We start from the raw sequence: 13,433 nt of genomic DNA on the forward strand, positions 1-13,433 counted from the left end.
ATCTCAGTAAATTAGAATAATTAGGAAAAAACACATGGAAAGGATTCATAAGCATCTAAAGAGGTCCCTTAGTCTGTTTCAGTAGGCTCCACAATCATGGGGAAGACTGCTGACTTGACAGATGTCCAGAAGGCAGTCATTGACACACAAAACAAGGAGAGTAAGCCACAAAATGTTATTGCTAAAGAAGCTGGCTGTTCAGACTTCTGTATCCAAAACACATTAATGGAAAGTTGAGTGGAAGGAACAACTATGGTAGAAAAAGGTGCACAAGCAACCGGGATCACTGCAGCCTTGAAAGGATTGTTAAGAAAAGGCCATTCAAAAATTTGGAGGATATTCACAAGGAGTGGACTGCTGCTGGAGTAATTGCCTCAAGAGCCATCACACACACAGGTATCCAGGACATGGGCTACAAGTGTCACATTCCTTGTGTCAAGCTACTCATGACCAATAGACAATGCAAGAAATGTCTTACCGGGGCCAAGGAGAAGAAGAACTGGACTGTTGCTCAGTGGTCCAAGGTGTTGTTTTCAGATGCAAGTAAATTTTGCACTTAATTTGGAAATCATGGTCCCAGAGTCTGGAGGAAGAGTGGAGAGGCCACAATCCAAGCTGCTTGAGGTCTAGTGTGATGTTTTCACAATCAGTGATGGTTTGGGGAAGCCATGTCATCTGCTGGTGTAGGTCCACTATGTTTTATCAAGACCAAAGTCAACACAGCCATCTACCAGGAAATTTTAGAGCACTTCATGCTTCCCTCTGCTGACTAGCTAATTTGGAGATGAAAACTTCATTCTCCAGCAGGACTTGGCACCTGTCCACACTGCTAAAAGTACCAATACCTGGTTTAAAAGCAACAGCATCACTCTGCTTGATTATCCAGCAAACTTGTCTGACCTTAAGCCCATAGAGAATCTATAGGGTATTGTCAAGAGGACAATAATGCAGATTAGTTGACCAACAATGGTCAATTAGCCCAACAATGCAGATTAGTTGACGGCTGCTATCAAAGCAACCTGGGCTTCCATAACACCTCAGCAGTGCCACAGGCTGATCGCTTCCGTTTCCGCATTGATGCAGTAATTGATGCAAAAGGAGCCCCGACCAAGTATTGAGTGCATTAACTGATTAACATTTCAGTAGGACAACATTTTGGATTTTAATAGCATTTTTTCAAGCTGGTGTTATAAAGTATTCTAATTTACTGAGATAATGACTTTTGAGTTTTCATTGACTGTAAGCCATAATTATCAAGATTAACATTTTAAACACTTGAAATAGATCACCCTGTTTGTAATGACACTGTATAATGAGTTTCACTTTTTGTATTGAAGAATTGAAATAAATTAACTTTTTGATGATATTCTAATTTTGTGTGAAGCACATGTATCTAGTAAAATCGATATACTGACAGATATGCTGTTCCTGTGCCCATCTGGAACCCAGACAGGTGCCAATTCCTCTTTTTACTGCTGTCTCGAGGCAAATCTTGTTACTTAAAATTTACACTTCTAGTGTCATTTTCTATATTAAAATATATGCTTCACTAACATGTTCACTTCATTCATTCGTTTGATTTTTGTACACGTGTTCACATGTATCTGTTATGGTATACAGCGCTTTCTATATTCTGGTTTTCAGATTAAACTTGCCCCTTGAAGTGAATCGGTCAGAGAAAAAAAACTAGACAGCACATGGATGCAATCCGTCTAGCATCTGTGTCCTGTTGGTTTCACTGATTAGCGGTAGGAGAAGCTGAATCTGGCCCTAATACATCAGTAATGTCTTCATGGGGACCATGAAACTGAACGTGACCTCACTGGGAAGACATTATTATAGCCATGTAGCCACTATTGACATCACATTGTGGGATGTGTAATGGAAAAGAAGACACCCGAGATCTTCAGATGTAAAGACTGGGCAAAGAATTGCACCATTTTAGTAACACATATGAAGCAAAGTGCATGTCAGATTCTTGGATGCCTTGAAAACTGCCAAGCAAGTGCACTTGGCAATTCTGAGTTTCAATACAAATGAATATGGAGAACTGGACATAACCCGGCCATGTCGCCACTCATGTACCTTTCACAACATAAAGCGAGACCCATTAATATTTGAGATGGGGTAACCCCTGAACAGTGAATGCACTCTTTTCAGTCAAATTGTGTTTTTTTTTTTCTGGCAAAAAGTATCTAAAAATTGTGTCAATTTTGCATTTTTTTGTGAAATTGCAGCATAAAAAAACACTATGGGTTTTTTCACACCTTAGGCCCCGTTTTCATCCTTGCATTTGCACCCATATATATACTGTTTTTGACATCTGTTTTTACATTCTCACGCCTGTAATTTTTGGCTTTCCTCTTTATGGGCAAAGTCCAGCAGTTCCAGATGTTTTCGCCTGATTTATCGGTTGCAACTTTTTAAAAAGTCAGTGAATTTGGTGAAACGTCATTCTTGGTGTATTTTTGAGTATGTCAGTTATTCGGCACAAGTTTTATGACTTTTGGTGCCAATGTGCAACTTCAGTTCAAGACAGGAAGAAAGCCCAGTTTTGGGCTTTAGGCCAAATTCATGAATTGTGTTCACCGGTTTTATGAATTTGGTGAAACGGCAACTAATATCACAAGACAAAAAAGGAAAGTGATGCAAATGATGAATCTGGGCCCACAGTGTGAAATTACATGTGGAGTAGTCACGGCAATAAAGTGTAGGACCACCGCTACTTCTGTCTTTGTTACTCCCACAGAGCGCTGCAGTCTACCAAAATGGCTGCCATGATAAATGGCTCATCAGACCAGTGAGGATGTGAACACTTCCCTTGTAGTAGAGCAATGTGTAATGGCAGTTCACATGCTTTAAATTAGCTTTTTTTTTTTTTTTGTATCAAATTATGGGTTATGGCAGAAAGGTTCTCCTTTTAACGTTTTACGTGTACTTTTAGCCTTAGATGAGATTTTCGGTTTCCTTTTAAATGTAACAATTTTTAAGCTTCATGCAGAAATACGCTTTAGCACAGAACTCTTGGTACTTACGACACTAATCAGTTGATTGTAATTACAGTACAGAAATACACAAAAACCTGGTAAGAAAGTTTTAATTTCCTGCTAAATACAAAGCATACATCCATATCTGCCAAGCATTTTACTGTGCACTGAAATACTACCTACAAACTCATGTATAGCTTAGGCCAGATTCCCACATATCTCTGGATTTCTTGTGCCTCCACTGATGTCCGAATGATATCAGAAGTTGTTTGGCTCATTTTTTTTTTTTTTACCAGTTTCTACTGCAAAAATGATGAGATCGAAAAGTGCAATATGTAACATATAACCTTTTGTAATCCAGGTCCGGAAACAACTGATTCAACGGATATACAGATGCTTCTCACAAAATTATCTCATCAAAAAGTTAATTTATTTCAGTTCTTCAGTACAAAAAGTGAAACTCATACATTATATAGCAGTGTTCCCGTTCCTCAAGAGCCACCAACAGGTCATGTTTTCAGTATTTCCTTAGTATTGCACAGGTGATAACTGCATCACCTGCACAGGCAATAATTCCATTACCTGTGTAATACTAAGGAAATCCTGAAAACATGACCTGTTGGTGGCTCTTGAGAACCGGACTTGGGGAGCACTGTTATATAGAGTCATTACAAATAGTGATGTATTTCAAGTGTTTATTTCTGTTAATGTTGTTGATTATGGCTTGCAGCCAATGAAAACCCAATGGTCATTATCTCAGTAAATTAGAATACTTTATAACACCAGCTTGAAAAAATTATTTTAAAATCCGAAATGTTGGCCTACTGAAATATATATTCAGTAAATGTACTCAATACTTTGTCAGGGCTCCCTGAGCATCAATTACTGCATCAATATGGTGTGGCATGGAGGTGATCAACCTGTGGCCCTGCTGAGGTGTTATGGAAGCCCAGTTGCTTTGATAGCAGCCTTCAGCTCATCTGAATTGTGGGGTTTGGTGTCTCTCATCTTCCTCTTGACAATACCCCATAGATAATTATCTATGGGGTTAAGGTCAGGTGAGTTTGCTGGCCAATCAAGCACGATGATACTGCTTTTAAACCAGGTATTGGTACCTTTTGACAGTGTGGACAGGTGCCAAGTCCTGCTGGAGAATGACATTTCAATCTCCAAAAAGCTTGTCGGCAGAAGGAAGCAAGAAGTGCTCTAAAATTTCCTGGTAGATGGCTGTGCTGACTCTGGTCTTGATAACATAGTGCAGCTATACCAGCAGATGATATAGCTCCCCAAACCATCACTGTTTGTGGAAACTTACATAGTAACATAGTTAGTAAGGCCGAAAAAAGACATTTGTCCATCCAGTTCAGCCTATATTCCATCATAATAAATCCCCAGATCTACGTCCTTCTACAGAACCTAATAATTGTATGATGCAATATTGTTCTGCTCCAGGAAGACATCCAGGCCTCTCTTGAACCCCTCGACTGAGTTCGCCATCACCACCTCCTCCGGCAAGCAATTCCAGATTCTCACTGGCCTAACAGTAAAGAATCCTCTTCTATGTTGGTGAAAAAACCTTCTCTCCTCCAGACGCAAAGAATGCCTCCTTGTGCCCGTCACCTTCCTTGGTATAAACAGATCCTCAGCTAGATATTTGTATTGTCCCCTTATATACTTATACATGGTTATTAGATCGCCCCTCAGTCGTCTTTTTTCTAGACTAAATAATCCTAATTTCGCTAATCTATCTGGGTATTGTAGTTCTCCCATCCCCTTTATTAATTTTGTTGCCCTCCTTTATACTCTCACTGCCCACTCTTTGAACACTTCACACTAGACCTCAAGCAGCTTGGATTGTCTGTCTCTTCATTCTTCCTCCAAACGCTGGGACCTTGATTTCTAAGGTCTAGTGTGTAGTATCCACAATCAATGACTGTTTCGGGAGCCGTGTCATCTGCTGGTGTAGGTCCACTGTGTTTTATCAAGACCAACATCTGTGCATCTGTCTACCAGGAAATTTTAGAGCACTTCATGCTCTAAAAAGCATGTGGCCTAATTTAAATGTGATAACAAAGGTTAAAAAATCTTGAGTAATACAGACAGTAAAGTATAATGCCAACAAATGTGCCTTCCAAACACAGTAAGATACCCCCATAGAAAATTCCTACACACACAAGGTATGATGACCCTACTGAACCCCCCCCCCCCCCCCCCCTCGGCAAAATATGTGAACCCCCAACACAGTATAGTGCCCTAACTGTGACCCCCACACAGGCCTTCACACAGTATGATGACATAGTCCGCCATTTATTTATTTTACTCACTTACAGTATATACTAGATAGGGAGTGTGGGAACCACAGAAAAACGACCAATACGGGTAATATACGTATAGAAAACTTTATTCATAACAAATACATTACAATCATAAAAACGTCATAATAGACTAAGGACAACAGAGCTACAAGGTGAAATACTGGTGGTGATTGCGCCAACCAGTCACCACCATACAAAAAACACGTGTGGATAGGAAAAACTCCGGCTATCGCAGGGGATATGTATAATAGTGTGATATGTGTACCAGTACCTCAGGTCACTACATACATCATAAGATGACAGAGTCCATATACATACAAAGATATATCTATATATATGCCACAGTGGGATAGTAGTATAGAACAATGTAGCAACCTTAATGATAGTACAGCGATGTGTGGCCAAAAACATCGCATTAGATGTATATAAGGGCCGTCACATATGTCTATCCCTCCCCCTTGGTCATATACGACCATAAGACCCGCAATAAGACTGCCCGGTAAATACCAGGACTAGCCACCGTGGATACATCCAGCAAATTACCTGTAACAGGGGGGAATCTGAGATAGCCAGGTCCGGTCCAACACGTGCGCCCGATGCGCGTTTCGGAGCGGATGCTCCTTCGCCCCCTGACGAAGGAGCATCCGCTCCGAAACGCGCGTCGGGCGCACGTGTTGGACCGGACCTGGCTATCTCAGATTCCCCCCTGTTACAGGTAATTTGCTGGATGTATCCACGGTGGCTAGTCCTGGTATTTACCGGGCAGTCTTATTGCGGGTCTTATGGTCGTATATGACCAAGGGGGAGGGATAGACATATGTGACGGCCCTTATATACATCTAATGCGATGTTTTTGGCCACACATCGCTGTACTATCATTAAGGTTGCTACATTGTTCTATACTACTATCCCACTGTGGCATATATATAGATATATCTTTGTATGTATATGGACTCTGTCATCTTATGATGTATGTAGTGACCTGAGGTACCGGTACACATATCACACTATTATACATATCCCCTGCGATAGCCGGAGTTTTTCCTATCCACACGTGTTTTTTGTATGGTGGTGACTGGTTGGCGCAATCACCACCAGTATTTCACCTTGTAGCTCTGTTGTCCTTAGTCTATTATGACGTTTTTATGATTGTAATGTATTTGTTATGAATAAAGTTTTCTATACGTATATTACCCGTATTGGTCGTTTTTCTGTGGTTCCCACACTCCCTATCTACTTCGTTGTGTACGACTGGGTTACAAATTTATCCACTATACAGCAACATATATATTTATATTTATTGTGAGCGTTGGAATGTTGCTATTTAATACCTCTATTGTTTCAGTATATACTAGAGTATAAGCTGACCCGAGTATAAGCCGAGGCACCCAATTTTGCTATGGAAAACTGGGTAAGCTTATTGACTAGAGTATATGCCGGGTCTGCATTGTCCCCTCATCCCTGTCCTGCTATGCATGGCTCCCTTTGTTGCTGTCCTGCTATGCGTGGCTTCCCCATTCTGTCCTGTATGTGTGGCTTCCCCCTTTCCTCTCCTGGTATGCATGGTTCTCCCCTGTCCTCTCCTGGTATGCATGGTTCTCCCCCGTCCTCTCCTGGTATGCATGGTTCTCCCCCGTCCTCTCCTGGTATGCATGGTTCTCCCCCGTCCTCTCCTGGTATGCGTGTTTCTCCCCCGTCCTCTCCTGATATGCATGGCTCCCCCACGTCCCATGGCTTTATGCGTGGCTCCCCCCTCCTCCTCCCTGTATGCATGCTTCCTATTCCAAAAAAAAAATAAAACCATCATACTCGCCCTCCTCTGTGTCGTCTCAGCATCTCATTGGTTCCGGCGCCTGCAGCTCTTCCTGTGCTGAGCGATCACATGGCACCGCTCATTAAGGTAATGAATATGTGGTCCACGCCTATGGGAGTGGAGACACGTGCATATTCATTACCTTAATGAGCGGTGCCACGTGATCGCTCAGCACAGGAAGAGCTGCAGGCGCCGGGACCTTCGAGATGCTGCGACTGTGCAGTGGAGGGTGAGTATGATGTCTTCCGGAAGCCGGCGGCTGTCACTGTGCGCTATAAGAGATATGAATATTCATTTGCCTTTATCAACTGCTCAGTTACAGCCACTGCTCTTCCGCGCCCTCTCCCCGCCGGCTTTCTGGACAATGACTCCTGTATAAGCCGAGGGGGGCTTTTTCAGCACAAAAAAAGTGCTGAAAAACTTGTCTTATACACAAGTATATACAGTATATAACGCCATTAATTATAGCGCTTTACAAACATTATTGACATGGTCTCCATTATTGACAATATCCCTATCAGTATGTCTTTGGAATGTGGGAGGAAACCAGAGAATGCATAGGAAACCCACGCCAACACAGGTAGAACATACAAACTCCTTGCAGATGTTGTCCTTGGTGGGATTTGAGCCAGGATCCCAGCGCTACAAGGCTGCAGAGCTATCCACTGAGCCACCGTGCTGCCCTATATACAGTAAAATGGCCCCATGTAGTTCTGCAAATAGTATAATGGGCCATTCATTGCCTTCCATATAATATAATGGGCCACACACACTCCTCCATATAAACCCTTGGCAAAAATGATGTAATCACTGGCCTTTGGAGGATGTTCACTCAGTTGTTTAATTTTTGTAGAAAAAAAGCAGATCACAGACATGGCACAAAACTAAAGTAATTTCAAATGGTAACTTTCTGGCTTTAAAAAAACCGTAAAAGAAATCAAGAACAAAAAATGTGGTAGCCAGTAATTGTTACTTTTTAACCAGGCGTAGGATAAAAATTATGGAGTCACTCAATTGTGAGGGGAAAAAATTATGGAATCATGAAAAAACACTGCAAAACATCACTAGTATTTTGTCGCACCACCTCTGGCTTTTATAACAGCTTGTAGTCTCTGACACTCATCAAGTCAAGTCCATGCCTCAAACAGTACTCAACATCAATCTGGCTCCAACTTTCTCTGATTGCTGTTGCCAGATCAGCTTTGCGGGTTGGAGCCTTGTCATGGACCATTTTCTTCAACTTCCACCAAAGATTTTCAATTGGATTGAGATCCGGACTATTTGCAGGCCGTGACATTGACCTTATGTGTCTTTTTTCAAGGAATGTTTTTAGTTTTTGCTCTGGCAGGATGCATTATGATGATTTCATCATCCCCAAACATCCTTTTGATTTATGGGATAAGAAAAGTGTCCAAAATATCAACATAAACTTGTGCATTTATTGAAGATGTAATGACAGCCATCTCCCCAGTGCCTTTACCTGACATGCATCATCAATGACTGTGGAAATTTGCATGTTCTTTTCAGGCTTCATCTTTAGATATCTCATTGGAACGGCACCAAACAAAAGTTCCAGCATCACCTTGCCCAATGCAGATTCGGGATTCATCACTGAATATGACTTTCATCCAGTCATCCACAATCGCATTTCCTTAGCCCATTGTAATCTTGTTTTTTTTTCTGTTTAGGTGTCAATGGTGGCTTTCGTTTAGCTTTTCTGTATGTAAATCCCATTTCCTTTAGGCGGCGGTTTCTTACAGTTCGGTCTCAGACGTTGACTCCAGTTTCCACCCATTCGTTCCTCGTTTGTTTTGTTGTGCATTTCCTGTTTTGGAGACATATTGCTTTACATTTTCTGTCTTGATGCTTTGATGTCTTCCTTGGTCTACCAGTATGTTTACCTTTAACAACCTTCCCATGTTTTAATTTGGTTCAGATTTTAGACATATTTGACTGTGAACAACCAACATCTTTTGCAACTTTGCGTGATGATTTACCCTCTTTTTAGAGTTTGATAATCCTCTCCCTTGTTTCAATTGACATCTCTTGTGTTGGAGCCATGATTCATGTCAGTCCACTTGGTGCAACAGCTCTCCAAGGTGTGATCACTCCTTTTTAGATGCAGACTAACGATCATTTCTAATTTGATGCAGGTGTTAGCTTTGGGAATGAAAATTTACAGGGTGATTCCATAATTTTTTCCCTCATAATTGCGTGACTCCATAATTTTTATCCTATGCTTGGTTACATAAAGTAACCATTAATGACTACCACATTTTTTGTTCTTGATTTCCTTTACTGTTTCTTAAAGCCACAAAGTTGCCATTTGAAATGACTTTTGTGCCATATCTGTAATTTTGTAGAAAAAAAGCGGACCAAACAACTGAATGAACATCCTCCAAGGCCGGTGATTGCATAATTTTTGCCAGGGGTTGTATACATATATATTGGGCCACACACAGTCCTTCATATATACACGTACAATGGGCCACACACAGTCCTTCATATATACGTATGTAATGAGCCACACACAGTCCACTATGTATACATATATAATGGGCCCCACACAGTCCTCCATATATACATATATAATGGGCCCCACACAGTCCTCCATATACACATATATAATGGGCCCCACACAGTCCTGTGTGTATGTATGTGTGTATATATACCGCTAAGTCTTCTGGGTAATTTCGCAATGCATCTCTGGGGATGGAAGCAGGCGTCAGCTGTGCGCGCATCGGCGGATGACAGAAGGTGAGAATAGCAGGTTTTTTTTTTTTTTATTATTTTTAACATTAGATCTTTTTACTATTGATGCTGCATAGGCATAAAAAGTTGGTCACACAGGATTAATAGCAACGTTAACGGAGTGCGTTACCCTTGACATAACGCTGTCTGTTAATGCTGCCATTAACCCTGTGTCAGCGCTGACTGGAGGGGAGTATGGAGTGGGTGCCGGGCACTGACTGGACGGAAGTAGGGAGGGACTAATTCTCGGCCGGACTGTGCCCGTTGCTGATTGGTCGCGGCCTAGCGGCAGCTACCGATCAGCGACGCGGGATTTCCGTTAGACGGAAGTACCCGTTAGACAATTATATATATATATATATATATATATATATATATATATATATATATATAGGTGGGGCACACATAGTCCTCCATGTATACATATATAATGGGCCCCACATAGTCTTCCATACAGTACTAACGATTCAGTGTGCTTTAATTTTGACTGGAGCAAATTACATGGTAGCTGGCACACTCATTTGGTTGCTGCTAACATCAGTATTCGCACATGATATTCCGTAGATGTTCAGCTAATAAGTATTGGGAGCTTTAAGGTGAGTTGTGGTGCATTAGCGATGCAGTATTACGCTTGCGTTGCCTCCATTGCTTCCTTCCTGGAGTGGAGACGGTTCCTATTATGATGTAGACATGTGCTGCCTGCTTAACACCCACATGTTCTTGTCAAGTTTTTCAGACAGATTTACGTCCTGTGTTGCTATAACTGACCTTCCATTGTATTTTATATCCACCCAATGGAATCTGATGAATGAACTGATCCATTTATGCTCTGTGGGATTGTTTCCCTCTGTCCAGCACAAGTTGTTGTGGTCAGCAGATCCAGATGCTAGCCTGGTGGCCAGACCACAACATTGGATGCAATGCTTTTTCGTCTTCTAGGTCCAGTACCTTTGGGACAAGCTTGATGACAACCGCAGCAATTCTGCATAGATCTTGGCATCTGGTGAGGCCAGAAAACTGAGACTGATGCAAATGATTTCTGTGAATCCTGCCTAAAGACCAAAGTCAGAAGATCAGCAGTGGAAATAACAATGGTTTTGTTTGTAGGCCATTCCCTAGAATAGCGCATCATATTAATAAGAATTTAGGCTTGTTCACGCAGTGCAATTTAGTTTTTGTTTTTTTTGTTTGGGGTGCTGCTTTTGCAAAAAAAAAAAAAAAAAAAAATGAAAATAAACTTTAACATATAAATAATCCCTTGGTACTATTGTTGCTCTTCATGATAACCTCTTGCTCCTTGCCTCATGGCAACCAGGTCCTGTGATGGAATATTGCAGTCAGACAACATGGACGCGGGCACATGTACTGGCGAGGGAGGCAAGTCTTTTAGACATAAAGGCGTTTTATTTGCAGCCTGTAATGGCATTTGTAACATGTCAGTCTCATGTTTTGCTCCTGCTGCTTTTTTCAATGGCAGACCATTCATTGTCACATTTTGCTTGATATTTTCATGTAAGATGGTTCTCGCTGCTGCTAATGTGATCGCCCTACACTTCTTTCAAGAAAATAATCTTCTTTCCGCACAAGAGGAGCACTAGGGAAGAAAAAAGGCATGTAATTTCATTATCCTTGGCTCAAGTTTCAATTCTGTTTATCACCGGGTTTGTAATTAATTTACTCAGTGTGAATCTTCATCTGCTCATCCGTCACCTACCTAATACCTGCATTTTAGGATGTAATTTATGTGAAGAAACCCTCCATTTCTAATCTCAGCCCAGTAGTTCTGCCTCACATAGCTCAGTTTGCTGTTAAGCATCTCGCCCAGAAAGGAGCGGCAGCCTGTGATCCATATCGATATAATCTTTTCATGCCTTGAGGGGCTGCAAGGAGAAGTGGGTTTCATTCTGATTGCAATATACAAATAAAATGACTTGATTAACATCATGGCATAGTTTGCATTGAAATGAAAATTTAGATGTGTAGGCGACTGGAGCACAAGGACTAGTTACCACGTTCTAAAACTAGTGCTCATCGCAATGTTCCTTAATCCATACAGAATTCTAAAAGCAACATGAAGCAATTCTAATTGAAGTGACGAAAGGTGAAAAGAGCCAAGAAGGGTCTGGATGCAGCAGATTCTTCATGAAAAACAGCTCTTTGTAGCTATTGTACACCAATATACAACGCTAAAATATGAAGGTGAAAAGGAGAAGGCATCCGTGCATGACAATTTCAGTACCTATTGTGCGCTGTCTATAAGGAGGTGTCAACCAATGTATATCAATGAGATTCAGCTGCACCAGTTAACTGCCTCATTAAAGGTCATGTAACTTCTCACAAATTTTCAGAGATTCTGAACTAAAATTTTCATTAAATCCAACTGCATTCCACCTTGGATTGCAGTCAAAATCCACATTCTTAAGAGTGAATTCCCTCTCTGCAGATTTTGTTATAGAATTTTCTGCAACTGAAAATTGTTTCCATCCATCTGAATGGGGTCCTTTTCAGATGGACGGGACCATTGCAGAACTTTCTGCCACGAAATCCTCAGTGAATTTGCATGAAATCATACTGCGCAAGTTTGAAATCTGCATTTACTAAAAAATTGACAATCAGACTCGAGGTCACTAAGCCACACATGGATTAGTCTCATTCAATGTGGATGTTCTACATGCTGAGAAATATGAGTAATTATGTAGAATCTACATTATTCGATCATCAAGGCTTTCCTAGAGTAATTCTAAAATAATTCATTCTACAGAAAACCTAGAGCCGGCCTGAGCCATAGGTCAACATCAGGCAGTGCGGCTATCCTTGAAGCCGAAACTCTGTCAAGGATATTGCGCCCCAACAGACAGCCACACTGTCTGATTTCACACCTAGAACACACCCTGCAGTGTTGAAAGGCTTCACATAATTTCATTTGTTTCATCTGTACAAGCCTTTCGGTCACAAATCAAGAGGCAAATCCACAGTAATTGGTGGTAAGCTACAGTCGCACTACTAATGTCTATGAACACTCAATGAAGCATGTCACAACAATTCACAATTATTCCTAAACAAAAAAATGTACATTTATCTACTATATAATTGTCTAAGGGTCACTTCCGTCTTTCTGTTTGTCCTTCTGTCTGTCCGTCTTTCTGTCACGGATATTCATTGGTCGTGGCCTCTGTCATGGAATCCAAGTCGCTGATTGGTCTCGCAAGCTGCCTGTCATGGCTGCCGCGACCAATCAGCGACGGTCATAGTCCGATTAGTCCCTCCTTACTCCCCTGCAGTTAGTGCCCGGTGCCCGCTCCATACTCCCCGCAGTCACCGCTCACACAGGGTTAATGCCAGTGGTAACGGACCGCGTTATGCCGCAGGTAACGCACTCCGTTACCGCCGCTATTAACCCTGTGACCAAGTTTTTACTATTGATGCTGCCTATGCAGCGTCAATAGTAAAAGGATCTAATGTTAAAAATAATAAAAAAAAAATAAAAAATCATTATATACTCACCTTCCGCCACCTTTCCCGCTCCTCGCGACGCTCCGGTAACCGCTCCATGCAAGCGGCAGGTTC

At 41.5% G+C, this 13,433-nt stretch overlaps 1 protein-coding gene across 1 annotated transcript in view; it reads left to right on the plus strand.

The window, feature by feature from the left end:
- The window catches only part of KDM4C (lysine demethylase 4C), a 606,931-nt gene that overhangs the window by 340,460 nt on the left and 253,038 nt on the right, over positions 1-13,433 (plus strand). The window lies entirely within an intron of this gene.

Source organism: Ranitomeya imitator, chromosome 1, assembly GCF_032444005.1.
Source record: "Ranitomeya imitator isolate aRanImi1 chromosome 1, aRanImi1.pri, whole genome shotgun sequence".
In the NCBI taxonomy this organism is placed as follows: Eukaryota; Metazoa; Chordata; class Amphibia; order Anura; family Dendrobatidae; genus Ranitomeya; species Ranitomeya imitator.